The 23250-nt window shown below is 34.7% G+C and overlaps 1 long non-coding RNA gene across 1 annotated transcript; it reads right to left on the reverse strand.

Annotated features, from left to right (window-relative positions):
- Positions 1-2379: 2379 nt before the first annotated feature.
- Positions 2380-4825, reverse strand: LOC132622344 (uncharacterized). The gene is made up of 2 exons (XR_009575866.1): positions 4598-4825; positions 2380-2689 (listed from the first exon to the last, which is right to left on the reverse strand). It is a non-coding gene; the product is annotated as an uncharacterized LOC132622344 (long non-coding RNA).
- Positions 4826-23250: the final 18425 nt, after the last annotated feature.

Genomic DNA, 23250 nt, shown 5'->3' on the forward strand with positions numbered 1-23250 from the left:
GAAAATGCTAGCTGTGCTTTTGAGTTTGACAGGGACAACAACTTGACAAGTGAAGGACAAAGTGCCGGATATGAAAGCATCATGGCAATGCTCCAAACATACTTAGATCGAGAAGCTAAAATGGAGGAAGAGCGAAAGCTCCTCCAACAATCCGTTTTAGAACATGGAGAAGCCATGAAAAGAATGAATGATTCATTTGAGAATGCCAATTCCGCAATTGTCATGGAAGTGTCGACTCCTCAAAATGAAATGGTTGAAGAAGAGATTTCAAGTTTACAAGATGAACCCGAAAATTCTTGTGACCACGACGAAAGTTGTGAAATTGAAGAAATGGTTCAACTTGAAGAAGAAAAGCATAATCTTGAAGAAGAAATCTCCAATCACTACAAGAAATAAGGCCTTTAACGAGGGGAAATTTGGTCGCCAAAAGTCCTAATCCGGTCGCAATTAGTCAATAACGACTGGATTAAATCCGGTCATCACCGGTCATTAAAAGCTTCGTCGTTAAAGGTTAACGACGGGATCATGATCCGGTCGTTAACCTTTAGCGACGACAAAAAATCCAGTCGTTATACCTTCTTTAACGACCAAATTTCCCTTCACTGATTGTCACTCCAATCAATAAGAACCTTTAATTACGATGACTTATTCGGTCGTTATAAGTGCCTTTAGCGACCGAATTCTCCCTGCACTAATTTTATGTTAACTTTCAACAACCAAAAATGCATCATTAAATAATTATGAATTCAAAGAATATATAAAAGTAACCAAAACATACCAAATAATATCCATATAAAAGTTCATCGTTATTAACCAGAGCTAATCATCATATTACAAAAAATATACAGAATATGACATTGTATTTGTCAACTCTTAAGAAAGAAGAATATGTGTAGCATATACAATGGAACATCTCTAAAAGCCTCATAGGAAAAAATTTCTTTGTCTCCAACTTATTCTTTAGCATGTTTTGTTGCTTATACTTGCTTCACACTTTCTTCATCGACAAGCTCCGGTGTTCAAAAATTCTTTATCTGTTAAAAGAATAAGTTCATGTAAGTATAGTAACAAAACTCTCAATGGCTATTACATAATTTTTCTCCTTTTCTTTTCCAGAACAGGTTAATGGATATTACTTAATTTTTCTCCTTTTCTTTTCCAGAACAGGTTAATGACAAATAAAGCAAACAAAACTTTAATGAATTGTCCAAATAAATTCATTCCACAAGAAAACTAAATTGATTGGAACTATCCAAAGAAAGCAAACACAACTTATTCAGAAAGAGAACACCAACAACAATCAACAAAGAATGAGAAGAAAAACCCGAAATCAAGAGTAACCACACAAAAAGAGAAGCCAAAATAACTTCTAGGAACTGTCCAAATAGATTTATTTGACGAGAGAACTATCAACAGAAAGCAAACACACTATAGTTATTCATGTTACAACATTGTCACAGTTAACATGACATATTGAACTTTATTTGGAACAAAATATAATAACAAAACTATACTTAATATTAAATCAAAAGGATGTTTTCTTGGACTACTACGTCATCACAACTTGAAATATTTACCAACTATTATCACCTTTATATTATGAGCTTTACACTAAGACGAGCCTATATTTTAACCAACAGATGTACATTTATGCCAAATACTTTTGTATATGCTTACTACTCATAGGATAAATGAGGGACAAGAAAAGCATGATAAACGAAAGAACTCCTGTGACCAATGAAATCTAAATACTGCAGGTCTCATGAGTAACTCACGGATCAGATAAAGCCTCAACTTATTTGTATATAAACTTCTCTTGCCTGCTACAAGAATGGAAAATGATAATACTCAAGTGTTCAAACAAACAGGAAATACGGCCAACATAAATTGACCAAGGAAAAGAATTACCTGTCAGTGTCTAGAAAGTGACATGAGGAAACCATTAGCTGAGAATAAAACATAATAATAAAAGGAACTGCCGCAGCTCCATGGTTCTCAAGAGTCTCGCACAAAACTCCATGTTTTGCTCCATTCGTGTAAAATAGAGAAATAATAAATAGGGAGAGAAAGAGAGAGAGAGATTAGTGAAACAATTTTTTTTAAAAAAAATCAATGCTTGGCAGTATACTCCTATTCATCGATGTATAGACTAAAAAATAATCTCATTCTTTTCCTGAAAAGGACAAACAGTCCTCCAACAAGAATACATAATATATTTATGCATAAACACAATGAAGGATTGTGAGTCAGAGATCAAAATCTCTATATTGGGATCCTAAATTATATTTATTAAGAAGCATACCTTTTGCGTTAGATAATGGGTCCATTAGAAACATAGAGTAAATCAAGCATGCATTCATCATACAATGGAAAAAATGAAACAAAATAAAAATGAGATACAATATTTCTTAATAGAAAATGAGCTAGGATTACAGAGGATTAAGATATATCGACACTAGCATAGCGTAGCTCGGATTGTTAACAACAAGCCCTTAGAAGACAAACCCAAATGTCTAATACATTTTTAAACTTAGCAAATATAAATCAACCACATATTATTTCAAAGATTTAGATAACTTACTGTCCAGCAGATTCCGGTGATGATTTCTCTTAACAGAATCCATATGGCATGACTTGAACACCTCACTTTGCAATTTTTTAACATAATCTTCCACAAAAAGAGTAGCAACTGGAAGAGTACCTTAATGTAAGAGTTTAAAATAAAAATCGGCTAGTCATTCAGAAAAAATAAAGTTTCATGTTGGTTTAAGGACTTGAGCCATAGTCCTTAACTTCCCACGAGTCATGAATTAACTTGGAGAGAGTTCGAAACATATATGTATATAAGCAGCCAAGTATGGTAAATGTAGCACACTCACTAGTTTTCAAAGTACATAACAAGCTAATGTAAGGTGTGACACAATAGAGCCTATACGTTCTTCGCACAGCCAAATAGTCAGAATGCAAATACAACTAAAAATGATTTCTAACAACACCGATATACAGGATGGACATACAAATTATTCTCTATTACTTATGGGTTTTAAAAATTCCCCAGAAAACATAAGCATACGATTTCTAATGTCTAAACATGCCCTGAAGCAATGAAGTATCATACAAGAAGGCAATATGCATCTCTTAAATAGAACAAACTTCCTAGAGTCATGATTTCTAGTCTATCAAATAAATCCTGAAAGCATTTCTGCCCGTAAATAGCATGAGAGTTCATTTATGAATTAAATAAGAAATAGAAAATGATGATTCCATTCAACGGATGAATTAAAGGTAAATACAAGAAATCTTAGCAAAAATCAAGTCCAGGTAAGACACATAAAATCCAGTTAAACATAAAAATAATGATTAACTTATTATTGTAAGTCACATATAAAAGAAAGCACAAGAGTATCCATCCACGGATCAGATGAGCTATATCTAAACCCATGAATCCATAATACTTCGAAGACACTCTGGACAGTCAAAATGATTATGTCAAATAATGCGAGTTCACAAGATAAGACCAAGAAGTTTGAGATCCCAATCAAATATCAAGTGGGCACCAGCAACCTCTTCGAGTAGAAGCACCACTTGATACTATATTATGGTGTAAGAAATTTCTCAACATTTTCCTGAATAGGTCGACATGCATATGACCAAAACTAAAAAAATATGGAAACAACTAAAAGATCCAGCAATGTAAAAAAAACTAGTAACTAATACCACATAATTAATACGACTGAATATGGATACAGTTGCAATCAAGTTTTCCTGTTGATCTTCAATTGTCAAAAGCATCTAAAATCTAGATACACATCTCACCTACGTGTTTTGATATAAGAAAATCATAAAGAAGAAACAAAAGCGAGAAAACCTCGACATTCTTGCAGAAGTTGATAGTTCAATTTATCTTTAGACATAGAGTATACAATACATGTTCGTTTTCTCACCACTAGGAAATTGGGGGTTCAACAACATTTTTTTTTAATGATACACAAGCTTCCCTTCTACTTGGGATGTCACTGATTGAGTAGAAACACCAAATGAAGTAGGACACGCTAGTTGTTTCGACAATATAATACTATATCAATTCACTTTTACTTTTATGAAAATCTAAAGTAGAATGGAAAATCATCAGTAAACATAATATTAATTAAACTAGAAGACCACAATTTCCTCTCACCCTTTCCATGTGATTGAGAAGTGCTACACTAATTTGTCTCAAATTAAAAATTAACCTAGAACTTTAAATTTGAAAAAAAAAAAACTCTACAAAATAGTATGCAAACTAGAAGAAGCCTAGAACTATAGATCTCAGAATCCAGATCATCATAAATCACCAATAATCAAGATATACCCATTTATATTTGGATTTATAAAAGCAGCAGTAGATGAATTGCCTCCAAGAGGCTTACTTCGTTTAACTCTAGCATTCTTCAAAATCATCAGACGATTCTTCAGTTAAAAGAACCAAGGAAAAACTAAAAAGTTATTCGCGCTTACGGAAAAGAAATTGATAACCAATTATCACAATCTTGCATATAAACTAGCGACACCCTAATATATATATGTGTGTGTATGTGAATTAGGGCTAGAGAGAGACCTGGAAAAGTGAATTGTTACTTGTGGTGTCAGAGACATGGGCATTTTGTTGATGACCAATTTGAAACCCTCGGTGTTGTCCAGTTTCATAATGTAATTATATCACATACAAGAATCGAGAGGTAGACTGATCACCCGATTTCGCATGACCAAGATGTAGGCGGTATTGGAGATTAGGGCTCTTAGACAAATTCTGATTTGGAAGAGAAGGAATGGGGGTTTCCACGAGTAGGAGATTCCAATTAAACAAAAAAAAGTTCAAAAACAAAGTCTAGCCAAATAATAAAAGAATTTGTTAGAATAGCAAAAATAAATATAACTGGCGCTCTTTTATCTTAGTTTTAACGACCGATATCAGTACTTTCATAGACTGGAATTTATCCTTTCATTGTTTCTAATTTAGAAATTGATTTCAATGACCGGAAAAATATCTTGTCGTTATATATACAGTTATAACGACTGGATTTATGACCCGTTGTTAGGAAGTGGTCGTTAAAAGTGAGATTTCTTGTAGTGAATTCTCAAAAAGAAGAAGTTGAGGAAATTTTGAAAAGCATAATGGGGAGGAATGAACAATATGGGCAAGTCTTGACCAAATTGTGGGAAGAAGTTCAACATGGAGATGATGAAACTATCCAAAAGGTATATCTCACCATGGACGGATTTTTACAAGAGTTGGACGACTCTCACAATGAAGAAAATCTTGACAAAATGGAAATTTTGAGCCAGGATTGGCTAATGAATCAAGCTCAACAACTTGAAGCCTATGGAAATCACCGTGAAGGCATTTCATGGATGATGGAAAAATTTCTAAAAATACATGTTGAGCAAAGTCAAGAAGTGGAGCTACTTGAAATTACTATCCAAAAATTGGAGGCCGAATTGAATGCAAAGATTGAGGCATGTAATGCTTAATATCAAAGGGCCATGGATTATAATTTTGAGTTGGTTTCCAATGAGGTCAAGATTGATTTTGATGAGCTAATGGCGAATTTCCAACCTACCAACCCAAAAATAGTGAATGATGCCAAGATTGAAGAAATGATACTAGAGTTGCATAAAAAAGTTCATGAAATGGTTTTTGAAGACTCTAGTTCATTTTTGGGTGAGGATGTCAAAACTCATGCAAATTTGGAATTTGAGCGCGTTGGACCTCATTCCAACCATTTTTCAACATTATGCTTGGTTAGTGAAATGGAAGTTGAACTAACCGAGCCTATGGAGAATTTTGGAGATGAAGATCAAAGCGTTTTCATTTTGAAGTTTGCTATGCCAAGAAGACAAAATGACATGCCTCACTTACGGGCCAAGAAGTGCAAAATGCGACACTCGAGAGTTGGCCTCTTTCCTTTCCTACCACCGCCTCACGAGCATCACCGGAATCTTGATTCAAAGTTGGGGCGCAAATTCATATCTTCCAAATGGAAGGAAAAGTGGTAAAGGTAGCCGTCGTGCCGCGACGTTAACTTAAGCGCTTGCAGGGAGGCAACCCATCGTTTTAAAAGTTTTAAATTGTTTTTGAAATTTTATTTTTTAGAATAGTTTAGTTTATGAGTTTTGACTAATCTGCAAAGTTTCAGAATTTTTGGAGTTATTTTGAGCATATCGGATATCCGGACAGTCCCCAAAACCAGTAAAAGCTGCGAAAAAATGTTTTCTGGTGTCATACCATGCGATTCGCATGTCATACATGCGAGTAAAAAAAACGGGTGACATCACATGCGACTCGCATGTCATACATGCGAATCGCATGTCGTGTCGCATGTGGTGACCGAGAATAAAAAAAAAATCTTTTTTATTTCTCCTTTCTATTTTTATGTTTTGTTTTTATTATGTGCAGCGAGGACGCTGCAATGTTTACAGTTGGGGGTGGCACGTGCTAGCACATTATATTTTGAAACTTGCCCAAAATTTTTGAAAATTTTGTTCTTTTGACATGTTGTGGATTAGTTACTTTTATTATTTTATTTTCTTTGAGGAAAAATGTGAAAACTCTTGGCTTGTTTGGTACTAATAGAGTTAGTCTCTTGCATGTGAAATTGAAATGCGAATACCCCTCCAAATTGTTTTGTGAATGCTAAAAAGCAAGGTGCATAGGAAAGTATGATCTTTGTGACAACTTTTTGGCTCATTTGGTGACTCTTTACCTACTAGTTGTGTTTACTTTGGATTATGAGATATTACACTAGTTGATCCATCTAGGCTGGTTCATATGCCATATGTGGTGAGTGTTTGTTGAATAAATCTTGTGTTTACTTTTATCATCTAGAACTTGCCCGGTTAGTCGTTCAATGCTAATTCTGATTATGTTGGTTGGAGAGATGACCTTGGGCTATCTTTGTGATTTTTGAAAAAAGCCTCTTTAGCCTTTCTAGCCTACCATTGCATAAATAATATCACTAGTAACCCCATTTGAGCCTACGACCTTTTCTTTTGTTGCCACATTACAAGCCTTTACCCTTTTTGATGAAGAGTCTCTCTTTTGAACATTTCCCTCCGTGAACATGAAATTGTGAATTTGAGGCCAAAAGCCTAAGTTGGGGGTGTTAGTGTTGGTTGAGAGTGGTGAAGGTTGGTGTTGTGGAAAAGTCAAAAGAAAGGAAGAAAATTTGAAAAATACAAAAATGTTGCAAACTTTTTGTGCAAAATAAATAAATAAATAAATAATAATAATAAAAAATTGAATAATTGGGGAAACTAGTATGCAAAGGAAGGAATGATGTTATGAAATGAAGAGGAAAGTGGACAAAAAATATGTGTAGTGTTCAAGGAGGGCGTAGTCACTTGTATCCCAAATACTTATCCTACCCTTCCCTAAGCCTACATTACAAGCTTAAAAAGTCCCTATGTGATCTCCAACTGAATGTTCTTGAGTTAGTGATGATTGAAAATAAGGGCAAGCTTATGGTGTGATATTTGTTAGCACTAGAATTTTTTTTGTTGAGTGTGAGTGACTTTGTGTATTTGTCCCTTGTGTTGTTGTTGTGAATATAGTGATTTTGGGACTTTCTTTCTTGTGAGGGCATATGGATTACGATAGATTGGTGATGTTGAAAAATCCAAAGTTGAGTCAACTGAGCATATCTAGTAAGCTAGTGGTTTTGAGTCACTTAATGAGGCTTGAGTGTTGTTGCTTGATGGTTTTAAATCTCTATTGCATTCTTGAAATTGTATTTTGAAATGGGGGAGTTATGTCACGACCCAACCCCGTAGGCCGTGACTAGTGTCCGTACTGGACACCCAAACGTACCCGATACCCCAAACCAGCATATTATCAAAATATATTAATATAAAGGTTAGTTGGTGCTACTAAATATCACAGATGAACAGATTTTGCACGTAGAGGCCGATAAGGCCATCACCGATCATAACAACCCAAAACATATACAGAACCCACACAAGTATGTCTACAGACCTCTACAGAACATAACAGAATCATAAGACGGGACAGGGCCCCGTCGTACCCCTGAATAATGTACATATATACGATAGCAGAAGACTGTACCAAAATATAGGCTCCGGATAAAGGAGCGCTCCAAAATAGCAGAATAAAGTCCTAAGCGGGCGGATCAGCAAACCTTTCGTCTGTACCTGCACGGCATGAAAACGCAGCCCCCGAAGAAAGGGGGTCAGTACGAAATATGTACTGAATATGTAAAGCCTGAATCACAGAATCAAAATCGTAACCGGTACTGAACGTACAGAAAAGTGAGTGTAAAATCCAAAGTATCAAATGCATAATTTCAAAACATACAGAGTGTATACAGAAACATATGTCATATCATATCCGGCCCCTGCCAAGTAGGCCTGTGCACAAATCGGTTCAATCCGAATTTTCAAACCGATTCGAAACAATTCGGATAATTCAATTTGGATAATACAATTCGATTTCGATTTACAAATGCAATTATAAAATATTACGATTTAACGGTTCGGATACGGTTGGCTTCAATTATCAACCGAACCGATCCGAACAAACCGAATTTATATGCCACTGGTGACTAATATGACTAATTTGGTATATGTAATGTGGTGTTGGCGGATTTGTATGCTTGCACAAGTTGTCAAGCTCTTGTTTTGTTATTATGCTTGCAAGTTTATGGTTTTTTCTTGGTTATAAGACTGCAAGTTTAGGATCTTATTATTTTTTGTTATGTTTACTCTAAAACTGAAATGAAATAGTTACTTTTTAAATTTCAAATAAACCGAACAAATCGATTTGTGTAACCGAACCGAAATAATAAAAAACGAATCGAATTGAACCTAGAATGGATCGAGTTTGGTTGAGAATTTTAGAAAGTCGAAATTCAAAATTTCAACTCGATGATGGCCAAAATTGAACCGAACCGATTCGTGCACAGGCCTACTGCCAAGGGACTCGGCAGACAAAACGTGGCCACCCTCCCGACGCTGGTACCACAATACAGAAGGATCAGAATAGGGGTATAACCCCGTAACGTAGCGTATCATATCAGAATATGTGTACATGGCACAACATACTCCACAACCCATGTACATGCATACCTGCCCCCTCACATCGAGGCACAACGAACAATGCAGAGGAATACGCTTGACAATATATCCTGGCCCGGGCTCAGTGTGGGAAAACATTGAGGCATCCACGAATGGAGTAGTGAGAAACTAAATGCAATAAAAATACCATATATATTTCCAGAGACTCAATGAAGCATATCGAATGACAGATCAAATCAATGAAATCGAACGGAGTCATAGTAAGTGAAATTCGAATGTCAAAATGGGTTACGGAAGCATAATCTTTCTGAGATCGTTCCCAGGTTTCAAAATAATTCATAAGGCTTAATGAAATATTAAAACAATTTTTTATTTAGTAGTTAAAAGAGTAGTTAGAATATTTCTTAAAAAAAATGCTCGAAGACAAGTCATAAACACAAAAGGGTAAAATCGGAAATAGTGGGCCCACCTCGGGACAAACGAAGCGGTGGGCTCAAATTACGTATTTTAAGCTTATAAAGTCACCTACGGAGGTTCTGGGGACATTCCATAATTTTCTAGACAATTTTTGGAAGTTTGCACAATTCTTTCAATAAAGCATACTTATAAGGTTCAATTCCATTGAATGAAAAAGGGGTATTTTCAAATGCAGATTCCGATTAGCAGAATACTTTCCGAGGCTCAAATCCGATCCTAGTACACCTAGGACATGCCAAAAGAAGAATCGGGATAACCTTACATACCTTATATGCTCTTTACGCCTTTCCAAATTCAATTCCCGTTTCGCCCAAAATCTATAAATGGTCACATTTACCAAATGTTAGCCATAAGACTTTAGGACTTAAATCTTGAATCAACACTTTTCTACAGAAATTTGGGCAGCATTTCCCCTATACATATAGCATCCCCGAGAATTCAACTCGGCTAAAACAATCAACAACAACACCAACAACAACAATAATCACTATAACACAATATAACATAACTAGTCATCTTTCCCACATAATGTCATAACCTTCATTCCAACTTCATATTTTCCAAATCAATATCAACATTCTCGTATTCATCACTAATCAAGATCATTACAACACAATTCGGAAGCATTTCATATCATTTCCACAAAATATTCACAAAATATACAAAATATACAAACTTTCCACCAAAGTCATAATTCATCCAAAACTTCTAATATTCAACCTACATATCCATAACATATTTCCATCTTCCAATTTCATCAACCATAATCATAATTCACATCTTAACAACTTCATTTCCATAATATCACAAAATCATTCTAAAGTGACATAATCTTCTACATTCCAACTTCAACCAAAATTCATTCAACTTTCATTCCCAATATAATTTTCACCATAACCACAACTAGAATACAACATAAAATTCAACTCATATATGTATACAACATATATACACACACGGCCACATGCACTCTCACACACCCACTTTGCAAACTTTCATATTTCCATAATTTCTACTCATTTCCACATACTACAACACAAACAAACCTTCATAGCATAATAAAAAGGGATAAATTCTTACCTTTTTCTCCTATCTTCTTCACTTGAACAAGTTGTCAAATTGAGGAACCAAGCTCCTTATCTTCCAAAATAATTACACCAAGTTGTAAAGGACCCTTAAATTAATAGGAATACCACAAGAAAATAATTTTTGGAGGAAGATTTTGAGAGGTGAAATTCCCCTAGCTATGGCCGAAATTGCTCTTCATTTTTTTTGCTCTTCTTGTTTTGTTTTAGTTCTTGAAGTTTCTAATGGATAAATGATGCATATATGGCCCCTTATATTAATTACCACATGGAAATTATCTAATTTGGTGGGCTTGGACCAGGTATGGCCGGCCACCCTTTCACCTTGGGCCTAAATGTTTCTTTTCATTTTTTTGGGCCAACCCGGTTGGTCCCGAGTTGGGCCTAGCCCACTGACCTTTCGACCTTAAAACGTCCATATCTCCTTGTACCGACGTCACCTGGGAACCCACGACCTATGGATGGAAAGCTAATTCAATTATCTACAACTTCTATTTCTTGGTATTTTTCCAAATTCCAAACTTATAATACCGTTTTTGCCCTCCAAAGTCAGGTCACCCGAAAACGTTTTCTTAAAAATATTCGTTTGGAGGACTTCCACTTTGATTTGGCCCAAGGGTCCTTCTTGAGTTGTGTTTAACTTCACATATGTGATTCATATAATTTGTCACATGTCCCAAAAAAAAATCTTGACGTGTGGGCCCCACCTCAACTTACAATTAATCCGACGTTCAAAAATACGGGATGTAACAAGTTATTTGGTTGAAGCTTCACATGCTTGTAGCCTAATTATTGGTACCAACCAAAGTCATGATTTTGTGCTTAAAGTGGATCCTCACTGAGATTTTTGTTTTGATTTGCTTAAGGACAAGCAAAGACTTTAAGTTGGGAGTGTTGATGAGTCGTGAAGTTGCACGATATTCGATGCTAATTCCTTAAGTTTTTGTGACTCTTTAAGCACTTTTGTTGTTACTTTTTGTGTTTTTATGTTGTTTTGTAGGAAAAGATGCCCGGAGAGCATAACGGAGCAAAACGGACCAAAATAGAGCAAAAATAGAACAAATCAACGTTTCTGGCACCACATGCTATTAGCATGTGCTGCCAGTGAAAGTGGCACCATATGCGAGTAGCATATGGCGCAGCATGGGCAACATGCGAGCAGCATGTTGTGCAGCATGTGGTGACAGAGAAATTGTCACCAGATGCTATGGTTTTGGCACAACATGGAATTAGCATGTTGAACATGCGAATAGCATGTTGAACATGCGAATAGCATGTTGTGCAGCATGTTGTGCAAGAAGGTATTATGGTCCAGATTTTGTTCCCGTTTTTGGAATAATATAAATACTCTTTTAGGGTTTGTAATAGATTATCTTTGGCAGGTTTTCATCAAGTTTGGAGACTAGTTTTTACACCACACTTTGGGGTTAAAGATTTGAAGATTTGGTTGAGTATTTCTTAAACCTTTAATTCATTTCTTCAATCCCTTGCTTTGTATTGTATATCTAAGTGTGAAGTATTTATTTCCATAACTTGAATCTCGTTTATGAAAGTATTCTTGATTAAGGTTTGGTTTGAAACTCTTATTATGCTTATGTATTGAATGATTCTTATTGCTATTGAAGTGGGTCTTTGTTGATTTAATTAATCTCGTTCTTGAATGTTTCTAAAGGGATTAGTGTTATATCCCGTATTTTGTACATTCGGATATGTCAATGTTACACCCCCGAAAAATTTCGCGCTACAAAATCATAGACGGCGTGGTACGAGCTCGAAAAGGAGTTAGGTCAAATAAGGATTAAGGATGAATATTGGGTGATCTAAATCTAAGAATATATACACATACGACATTTGGAGACAATATAGTGTGAATTGGTTCATAAGTTATTTAACGAAAAACCCTCGTTACAGTAAGTTAAGGTGGGGCCCACACATCGGGACCTTATAAAAGACATATGAATAGATATATCGGTAGTACATTTGAAGTTGAGAAAGTCATAAGAAGGACCCATAAGCCAAAAATGAGTGTAAGCCCTCCAAAATGACGATTTGAGAAAACGTTTTCTGATGACCTGACTTGGAGGGGCCAAAACGGCATTATAAGTTTGGAATTTGGCAAAACGCCCAGAAATAAAAGTTTTAGATAATTGAAATATCTTTCCAACGGTAGGTCGTGGGCCTATAGGTGACATCGGGATAAGGTGATATGAACGTTTTAAGGCAGGAGGGTCGAGTTGAACAGTAAATCCGGCCCAACCCGAATCCAATTCGGGTCAGGCCCATTACCCACGTTTTTAATAGAAAAATTCGGTTTCTCTCCCTCATTTTCAGACTAAGAGGACCTGGAAAACTCTAGAGAAAAAGAGAGGGGAGAGCCTAGAGAGAAAACCAGTTTTTGACCAAAATCGGAGCCTCGAATCCCGAAGCCCATGAAGAGAAAAGTGTTCTACGTCGCGTTGCCTTCGATTTGAGCTAAAAATCAACTAAAAATAAGAGGGTGGACGTGGTGGCTGTGCACTTAAGGTATGAATAAGGCTATTTTTCATTGTTAGCAAGTTTATTTAGAGTTTTAACGGATTAGAACGAAGAAAATAGCGTGATAAATTCGTTTGTTGGTATGGTTGAATTGTAGAATGGGGTTTGAAGAAAATTTTGGAGGAAAACAAATGTATTTAACTTGTAGAATGCGTAGGATGTTGTTAGTGTTAATTTTCACCTCTTTGCGGAAATAAAATTATTAAATAGTTATATCGCGAATTGGTTGGTTGGGAAAATTTGAAAAATAATGTGCGGGCTGTTTTACGGCATATGCTGGTGTTGGAAATGATGTTAATATATTTGGTATTGTTGTTGATGTGTTGGTTGCTGAATTGTAATTCTGGGCTAGGCATATAAACAGGGGAGGTGCTGCTCAAATTTTTGTAGACAAGTATGACTTAAGATTGAATCACTAAAGCTTATGATTTACATTTGGTAATGGTGACCATTTGTAGATTCTGGAGTAAACGGGACTTGAGCTTAAGCGAGCGTAAGACGCACATAAGGTATGTAAAGTCTTTCCCTTCATTCTTTGGCATGTTCTAAACACAATAGGCTTCGACGTGAGCCTTAGATACGACTCTACTCCTAGAAACCCGAGCTCGAATTTGGCCCTTTTTCATTCAATAGAATTGAATTAGATACTTAATGTTTTACTGAAACAATTGTGTAGACATCTAATACCTGCCCAAACGGAATTGGATGGCCTTGAATCTTTCGTACATGACCCCATAAAGCCTAATGACCACAAATTAGGTACGCCGCCTCCACTTGACCGAGGTGGGCCCACGAATTTTGATATCTCCCTATATTGCTTTATTTGATATGATTATCCTGTTGGGTTGTGGTAAGAGATTTGTATACATATGGTTATTTATGATTTCGCTCGTGTATTCTGTTATTACCTCTTTCGCTAAGTCCCGGGCCGGTTATATTATTGTGCGCACTATGTGATATTGACCGCTGGACCCCTAACCGCGGTATGTGCGACATTGACCGCTGGACTCCTGACCGCGGTATGCAGGATTTGTGACACTGACCGCTGGACTCCTGACCGCGGTATTTGCGACATTGACCGCTGGACTCCTGACCGCGGTATGTCGGGTTTGGGATGTTAACCGCTGGGTACTTGGCCGCGGTATGTGTGAGAGTGACCACTGGATTTTTGGCTGCGGCAATTGTGTGTTTGATTTTCTATGTGTATGAGAAAGAAATGTTTTTCAAAAGAAAGCAAAGCATTTTAGCATTCTGATTGCCGTATTTGTCTTCCGAAACCTCTTATGTATGATTTGTACGTCAGATGCAACACTTTGGTATTCTGGTTATTGTGCTCACCTTCAGTACATTGTACTTCGGTTATGACTTCGTTTTCTGTACTTCATGCTTTGCATACTCAGTACATCTTTCGTACTGACCCCCTTTCTTCGGGGGCTGCGTTTCATGCCCGCAGGTACAGACTCACGTTTTGGTGACCCACTGGCGTAGGATTTCCATTCTGCGGTTCGGTGTTCTCCCTTTGTTCCGGAGCCGACATTTTGGGTACATATTCTTCCGATGTATATGCTTATGTTTATTCATGGTACGGCGGGGCCCTGTCCCGCCATCTGATTCTGTTGTTCCGTATTAGAGTTCTGTAGACATAGACGTGGGTAATGTACAGTTTTGTTTGAACGCGTTGTGTGAATTGTGTTTGGGCGGCCCATCCGCCGTGGCAGCCCTATCGGTCGCGTGTATGTATGCTTTGGTACGTTATGTATAGTATGACAGTCTTGCCCGCTTCTATGCGGTACATATGTTTGTAGGCACCAGTATGGAGCCACGTCTGATATTCATTTATGTACGAGCCGTTTGTATGCTAAATCTGGTAAATGAGCGCGTAGGGGTGCCCAGCTCGGGCACTAGTCACGGCCTACGGGGATGAGTCGTGACAATTAGCTAACCCTAGGACTCACCCATTTACTTAGATTGAGCTCGGAAGAGGAAATCTAGGTTGGGAAAGATTAATTAACAAGAATTTGGGTCATTAAACTCATCTAATAACTTGAGCTCGGAAAATGATAGTTACTTGAGGTTAAATTGATTGTACCTAATATTACACTCTAAGGCTTGGAAAAGCTTAGAGTGAAATTCATTGATTTGGTTGGAAGACTTTCAATGAGATTTTAGATATCATTATCTATCAACACAAACCCGCTCTTAGTTGTAAAATCGTAAAATACGTTGGATCGTTACTTGAGTGTAATCTCCTATTATCCATGCTTGTGGCCATTGATCATTTTACTCGCTTTCTAGGTTAGTTTACATTTCCGCATTAGTTATAATTCTCTCAAAAACCCAAAATATTATCCATCGTTTGGCTTTAGCGTAGTTGGTGAAAGTTTCTTACTTTCTTAATCGCCTAGCATATTATTCCCTGTGGGATCGACCCCGACTCATAGTTGGGTAAATATATTGCATACGACCGTGTACACTTTCTCTTTGAGGAGTGTATTTGGACGTTATCAGTAAAACAGTAGAGTTCAAAGTTTTCGACAACGCCATAGTCTAACAGCATGTTATTAAGCTTTACACATGATTTTCGACAAGTCTATAAATTATGAACACGTGTATAATTAAACGTATACATGTCATCTAGGTTATCTATTTAAATGCAAGCAGGCTCTTGATGCCAATTGATGGAATACAGGCATAAACAACGGAATCAAATAGCTCGGATCGAACTTGCATGTAATATAGACAACACAAAATCAAGATATTAATCAAACATAAAATAGATCTAGCCTTCAAGCACGAGCAAAAATTGTCCACACGTTCATCCTTCAGTTCCACAGTCTTCTGCTGTGTAACCCGAATAATACCAGAATCTGCGAATTTCTATGAAAAAAGTGTAGAAACTTGTAAAACTCTTAGCCTCCTTATGGAATAAGACCCCTATTTTATAACTACAGGTTTTAGGTTTTCACCCTCTTCCAAAACCTACTAGGTCTTTATTTTCCATCAAGAAATAATATTCCATTTAATTCTTTATTATTTTCGGGCACAGCAGGGACAACAGATTTTAATTAACGAGGCTTCCTATTATGGAATTAATTCGAAATATCTGAATTAATCCTATCATAATAAATTACGAATTATTCCACTAAAAATTTGTAACTACACTCCTCAGTTCAATTTCGAAATATTTCATTAAATCTTATTTAACTCCCCATTTTAAGATTACAGATACCAATCAATTAAATTAAATTACTGATAATTTAATTCATTGACTAATTGAATCCTTTATATTTCCGCTTAACTTATATCATGTGACGGATACAAAATCTACCTGCAGGGTTTTCACATGAGACTTATAAGCATTCATAAAGGGGTATCATCAATCTCAAAGTCGAGACATGGATTCTATCAACTAATTACTATTTCACAAATGAATTTTGCCATTATCCAATTTACCAGGATTACATAGACTCGCAATTGAATCGTACCTTTTAATAAATCAAAATAATGAACAAATCACATTGATCATAATAATTATATCAAGATTAAGAGTATAAGTACATTTAATGAATTAGAGATTTTATTTTATATATTCAGCACAAAAACACTTATCTCTGCTTGGTCCGTTCAATACATACAAAATGTACTAGCATAAGAAGATGGAACTATACCGTTCCCATAATGAAGATACATTGTATTAATCTTGTGTTACAATCATACCGATGGCTTTGTCCAAATTCTATCTTAGACTATGAACATAAACTTTATACTTACAAGAACCGATGATTTAATCTTACGTGTATAAGCTAAACTTTATACACTAAATCAACTACTATATAAGTAAAGGACACACATACTAGTACATGATCTATTTAACTCTTTATTAAAATTGAATAAATACTATATCCAAACACATGGTTAATAGTATATATCCCAACATCTCTAACCTTGTGCACCATTTTTTACACCAAAATGATGTAAATTAACTCCAACCCATTACACTATTTTTTACACCAAAAAAAGAATATTCCTTTTATATTCTTCTCTCTCTTCTATATTATATTATTTTCTTTCATTTAAATTTTATTTTTTTATTTCATAAAACAAATCCTTTCTTTTTTTCTTGTTTACATATTTATCTCATGTAATTGATTCCTTTGTTACATAACCATTTAGTATAAAATTATTTTATACCATAAATTTTTAAATAATATAAATTGTAAGCAAATATTATACGTTATACATATTAATGGATAATTCAAATAAAAGTGAAATCATTGATAAAATATAATTAAATAAATATTACATTATGGTAAAATTTATTTTAATTTCTACATAAATATTCAACTTTCACGATTAGTATGTTGCTCCCATAAATGCTCTATTAATGCATTACGGAGTGCAAAATGAGCATCTTTGTTCTTAATTTTTTTATGTTGAGCTAAAAATTGTTCAAATCGGTAATTTTCATCTACTACCATTAACTTACAATTTTATATAAAAACAATATATATGAAAATTAATTTATAAAAATTACACTCCAAAATTAAGATGTAAAATTAATATTATGAAGATATTACATAAAAAATATTTAGGTATGTTAGGGACCTAAATGAAAAATTAAAATTTATAATATGTTAAATTCAAAGTGTTATATAATAAAATAATAATAATAATAATAATAATAATAATAAAATATTAATGACTGCTAATGGTTTGGTGCAACACTATTCACACACCAAAATGGTGTAAGAAATGGTGTAAGGTTGGAGCTCCAGAACACCATTTTTTACACCAAAATAGCATTTGGTGCAAAAAATGATGCAAGGTTGGAGATGGCCTAAAAGGTATATATGACCCATTTCATTGACGCCGGGGGTATACTTGACCCCATTTGCAAACGAAGGGTAAAATTGATCCATTTTTCAATAGTTGAGGGGCATTTTTGACCCTTTTTCCAATTAAAACAGCAAACCTAGATGATATTCTCTCATAAGCAGCAAACATCACAATTTATATATAATATAAAGCTAGGCATAAATAAGGTGATGTGACACCTTTCTATGGCTTTCATTGCTATTTATCTTTTATCTCTTTTTTTTTTGGCATTTTTACCCTATTTTTTAATCTTAAAAATTTGCAGAAAATTAAAAAAAATTAAAATTACTCTATCAATAAATCTATAATTATCCACATTCATTGCTCAATTAAAAGGAAAAGGCTTACTTCATCAAATGTAAGTCGTACCCACAATGTTATGCCATACCCACGTCCCTACTCCTATATTAAATCCCATTACTGTGTCAAATTTAACATGATATCCATAAATGGTTACATTAAAGTTTCAGTTTTTAAGCTTTGGTTACCTATTTTTATAGGCATTCTAAAGTTACAGACTCATAGCAAATATAAATGGCACCCACAAGTTCTCTTCAAACAAAATTTATCCACCATGGTCGAAATGGAGAAATATGGCATACATTCTCTTATTTATCTTGGGATCATTTTGTGACAATGAAATTTAGAAAGAGGCCATTTTGGAGGGATTTGTAAATAGAGAAGGCTTTGATATGGAATCCAATGTTTTTTAGTGTCATTTCTTGAATTCATCAGTATCAGTAATAGAAACACAATTGTAGCTTCTTTTAAATGTTTATTTTTGATTATTTTGCAGTAATTGGAAGAAGTTAACTTAGCTGTGAAAGCCAATTTTTTGGGTTTTGTTGAATCAATCTGTGCAATGGTTAAGAGAGTAAGTATCTAATTTTTTTTTTTTTTTTTTTTTTTTTACGTTACCTCTTTCTTCTCCCCCGTAACCTCATCATTATTGCTATTTACTTTTTCTCCATAAATTCTTCAAGGTTAATTATTTCTAGTCCATAAATCCTTCAAGGTTAGTTATTCTTTGCCAATTCCAAAATTAAAAAAAAAAAAAAAAAATTGCCCAAGAGGTAAAAACTCCTTGCTAGCCTTTTCTTTTAATTTGATTTATCTTTTATCGTCACTACTAGAAATAGGTACTATAGCAACGGTTTTGTCGCAACGGTTGTTGAACCGTTGCAATAGACTATTTATTGCAACAGTTATTCTGCAACGATTTTGAAATCGTTGCAATAGATGTCTATTGCAACAGGCACTTCACGACGATTATGAAACCGTTTCAATTAGATGTCAATTGCAACGGTTATGTTGTTACGGTTGCATAACTGTTGCAATACACTTCTACTGCAACGGTTGACTTCTCTCTCTATTTCTTTTTTTTTTCCCTTTTTCATTTGGTTATTACTATCTGTTTCAACCCTATCCCCCTATCTTCTGGTCATTCTATCTCTTCCCCATCTCCTACTTCTCTTTATCTCTCCATAGCGCTTCGACTTGTCCATCATTTTCTTATTAAGAGCGAATTTTAGGTTTCATTAAATAATCTATGGTGTAATTGATTCAGGATGCCCATTCAGAGCTTTTTATTTGGTAGAACACACTGACAAATTTGTACCACTGCAAGATCATTGCCAAGCTCGAACAGTTCATCCCTCGTTTGATTTCATTGTCAATTTTCAGGTCACCTTTTCTATTATCTCCGTACTCGTTTGTGTCACACCCCATTTTAACCGGGTCGATTTAGGAGTATGACGTATTGGTGATTCCTATTTATTTTGTTTGAAGGAGTCGCCACCTAATTAATTTAACGGTGAATTAGGACACCTGAATATTAACTAAGGTAAAGTTAAAACTAAACCTCCGTTAATGGTCTGCTTAACCAATGTGATTCTAGGTAAGGGCTCTATATTATCCTAAAGGGAAGGGGTTAGGGATCAAATATAATTAATTGATTCAGAGCAAATATAATATTAAGAAAATAATTTGTAAATTATTGCTAAGGTTTTAAAAGAAAAAATGTACTAATGCTATTTAAAATAATACTTATAGATATTACCAAGGCTTAAAATGAGAAATATTAGCTAGAATAAGACTAATAGAAAATATGATAATTTACATAGAAAGAAAATTTCGAATGCCGTTTAGCAAAAGAAGATTTGAAATGCTAAATAACACTTAAAGATATGTTGATATGATTTTAAATACTAATACTATTTTTAAAATAAAACTTGTAAAAGATAGATTGCATATGAGTAATAGTTTTTAATAGGAAACTTCGCAAATTTGAACTTTGAATAAGATAGTATGATATGAATATGACTATGTAGAAAAATCTAGACTATTTTTTAAAGGGGAAGCAAAAGGAAGTGAGTTTTCTTTCTCTTTTAATTATCTTTTATTGATTATGCTTAATTAAATGCATGATTGATTCAAACTTGAACAGTTATTTATGAATATACTAGAGTTTATATTTGAGTATTAACAATGCTATCCCCTTTACTTGAAATATCTAGTCATGCCATTTTGCAAATCCATTATTCCCAATAAAAATAAATACCAGACATTATAAATAATTTCAACATAAAAAAAAAAGAATAAAACCTATGGAGTTAATTTTTAATCTTCCTAACTACCCACTATTAAAACTAAACCCAATAATTTCACTAAGGTTTATCTAAATTAACAAAATAAATGTTAGTCATGCAATACAAATTAAATGCGTAAACAATAAAATAGAGGAATAAATCAAATTGAATGGGTTGAGCCCATTCTTTGGACAGCTGCAAACCCGTTACTGTTGGACTTTGGCCCAATTATATTTTTAGACTGTTGTGGCTGTTGCTGCTGTCAGGGCCTCGGCCCAGAATCATTTTATATATCTGATGGGAAATGACTCGAGAGGATTTCGTTGGACTTTTAGCCCAACAGCGAATGCAGGAGAAGAACGAGTTCCTCGGACTCGCAAGTGATGGTCATGCATAAAATGAAAGGAGAAGGATCAGTATATGATCAATGAATAATGTTAAACGTATGAAATATAAACTCAAAAATAAATCAGCAGATTGTGTATATACTACGTATATTTAAATATACTTCATGTGCACACATTCATAGCTGTTTTAAATAGAGGTATACCAATAATATGCGCAAATATACATAATCAACTGAAATATACTTGCAACGACGCACAAATTTAAACAACACCAAATGACAATATAGACTATGCATTTCACCAAAGTATAGTAATCTGTTTCTTCTAAGAAGGCAGCAAAGTTATATTAGCAACTATTACATCAAATGTAGCATATATACTCATTTTAAACACCAATTAAGGTAGCAAACAGGGCTGCAGCTTAATCACGAGAATGTGAGACTCAGCTCATAGCATCAATATGCTTCAAAAGTGCAGACAACCATAAGTAATGCTTCGAACCTCAGACACCAGCAGTTATCTCAGAGACAGACTCATTAAGTATAGAGCCTGTTGGTTTAAACCAACAGCTAATCCATTAAGAATACTTTAAGAGTGATCAACATGTTTGACTGCAAACAACATCAACAAAATGGCAGACAAGGAAGCAACAAGTTTATCCCAAAATGTGACAGCCACAGAGGAGTCTTAAAACCAAAATGCTACAGTTCAGAAGATACCCCAGCTACAGGCAAAACAAGTCCTGGACACCTTACATGCGTAATACACTTAGAGAAATAGGATGTAGATTTTCACATGGCTTATTTAGTCACTAATCGAACCTTTAGCAAGGAACAAAATAACCACAGCGGAATCTGGAAGAAAAGAAGTGAACTAAACCAAATCATGCACGAGTTTCTCAACATGTCATATGTCATCTATAAATAAATAAGAGAGGACCAACTCTGCCCTAAACTGATCAGCCCAGAACTTTAGGAGAAACCAAGCCTCAAACAAAGAATGAAAACCTTCAACAACCAAATCAACCATCATTTGTTTTTCTTAAGATAAGTCAAGAAAAGGAGCCTGAAAAGAGACACTGTTGAACTCAAAGAAAACTGAGTTAGCCAGTAGCAAAAACATTCACAGGCAATCCCCTTAAAACTCGATCAAGTTGAAACCTAGTTTTTACCGGATTATTCCCCTCAATATTTTAGAATAAGAGCAATCATTTGGCTTATTAAACAGTTATAGGACCAGTGTTTTAGATATTTAATAAAAGCAGGAATTAGACTAATTTTGGTGTAAAACTTAACACACAAAAGACTCAATTGCACAAAGAAGTTTTGATTTCTTAGGGTACAACCCCCAAACCTTATTCCTGGATTTAAGCATAACTAATCAAACCTTCTGTCATATGACCACATAGTTCATGAGTTAACTTGTCAAAACAAAAGACTAACGGAGAGTGGACTGAGCTCTTTGGACATAACTCACAGTGATCATTTCCACACTTAGTCAGTTACAAGATTTATGAGCACAACCAGCAACCAAAAACTCTCTCAAAGTATCATTATGAACTAAATTAAAGGGTGAGGAGTATTATGGTCCTACACAGAGTTTGTAAAGATGCTGAAAAAACCAACAAAAGGACATAACAAGTTAATGCTACTTCTCCTTTTAACTAGCACAAAATAGAACGATAGCAGACCCTTACTAAGAGTTCTTATGGACACCTTTTGCTTCATTGAACATCTTTTCCAGTTAACATGGTACCAAATAAACAAGCTTTAGACTTATTGGTAGAAATGAACTGAGGCTTCACACTTAGTTATGAAAAGATTGCCACAAGTTAGGGAACCATTCAGATTTTTCTTAAACCAAAAATGAACATTTAAAACCACAAGAAAAGATGAATAATCGACCTCATCCAGTCTTAAACTAAAGTGATTAACATATAAGTTTTGAACCTATTTTTTTTTTTCTAAACCCAACAGAACCTATTTCAAATATTTAAGAACCGTCTTATAGTATGTTAATTCACATCATAATATACTGATAATGATAACAATATACTGAAATGAACATGCTTGTAAATACTTAAAGCATAAAGGAAGAAGGAAACAACATTATTTTAACCTTACACACAGTTTCCTTTAATCTGCTGATACATTTTGAACTTAGTAGAAAAGAGAAAGATGCCAATGTTCAGCAGTTAACACGAAAATACTACTCATGCTACTAAACTGAAAATAAGCAAATGACACTATATGAACTAAGACAGAACAAGCTTAT

This window comes from Lycium barbarum, chromosome 2 (genome assembly GCF_019175385.1).
Source record: "Lycium barbarum isolate Lr01 chromosome 2, ASM1917538v2, whole genome shotgun sequence".
Lineage (NCBI taxonomy): Eukaryota > Viridiplantae > Streptophyta > Magnoliopsida > Solanales > Solanaceae > Lycium > Lycium barbarum.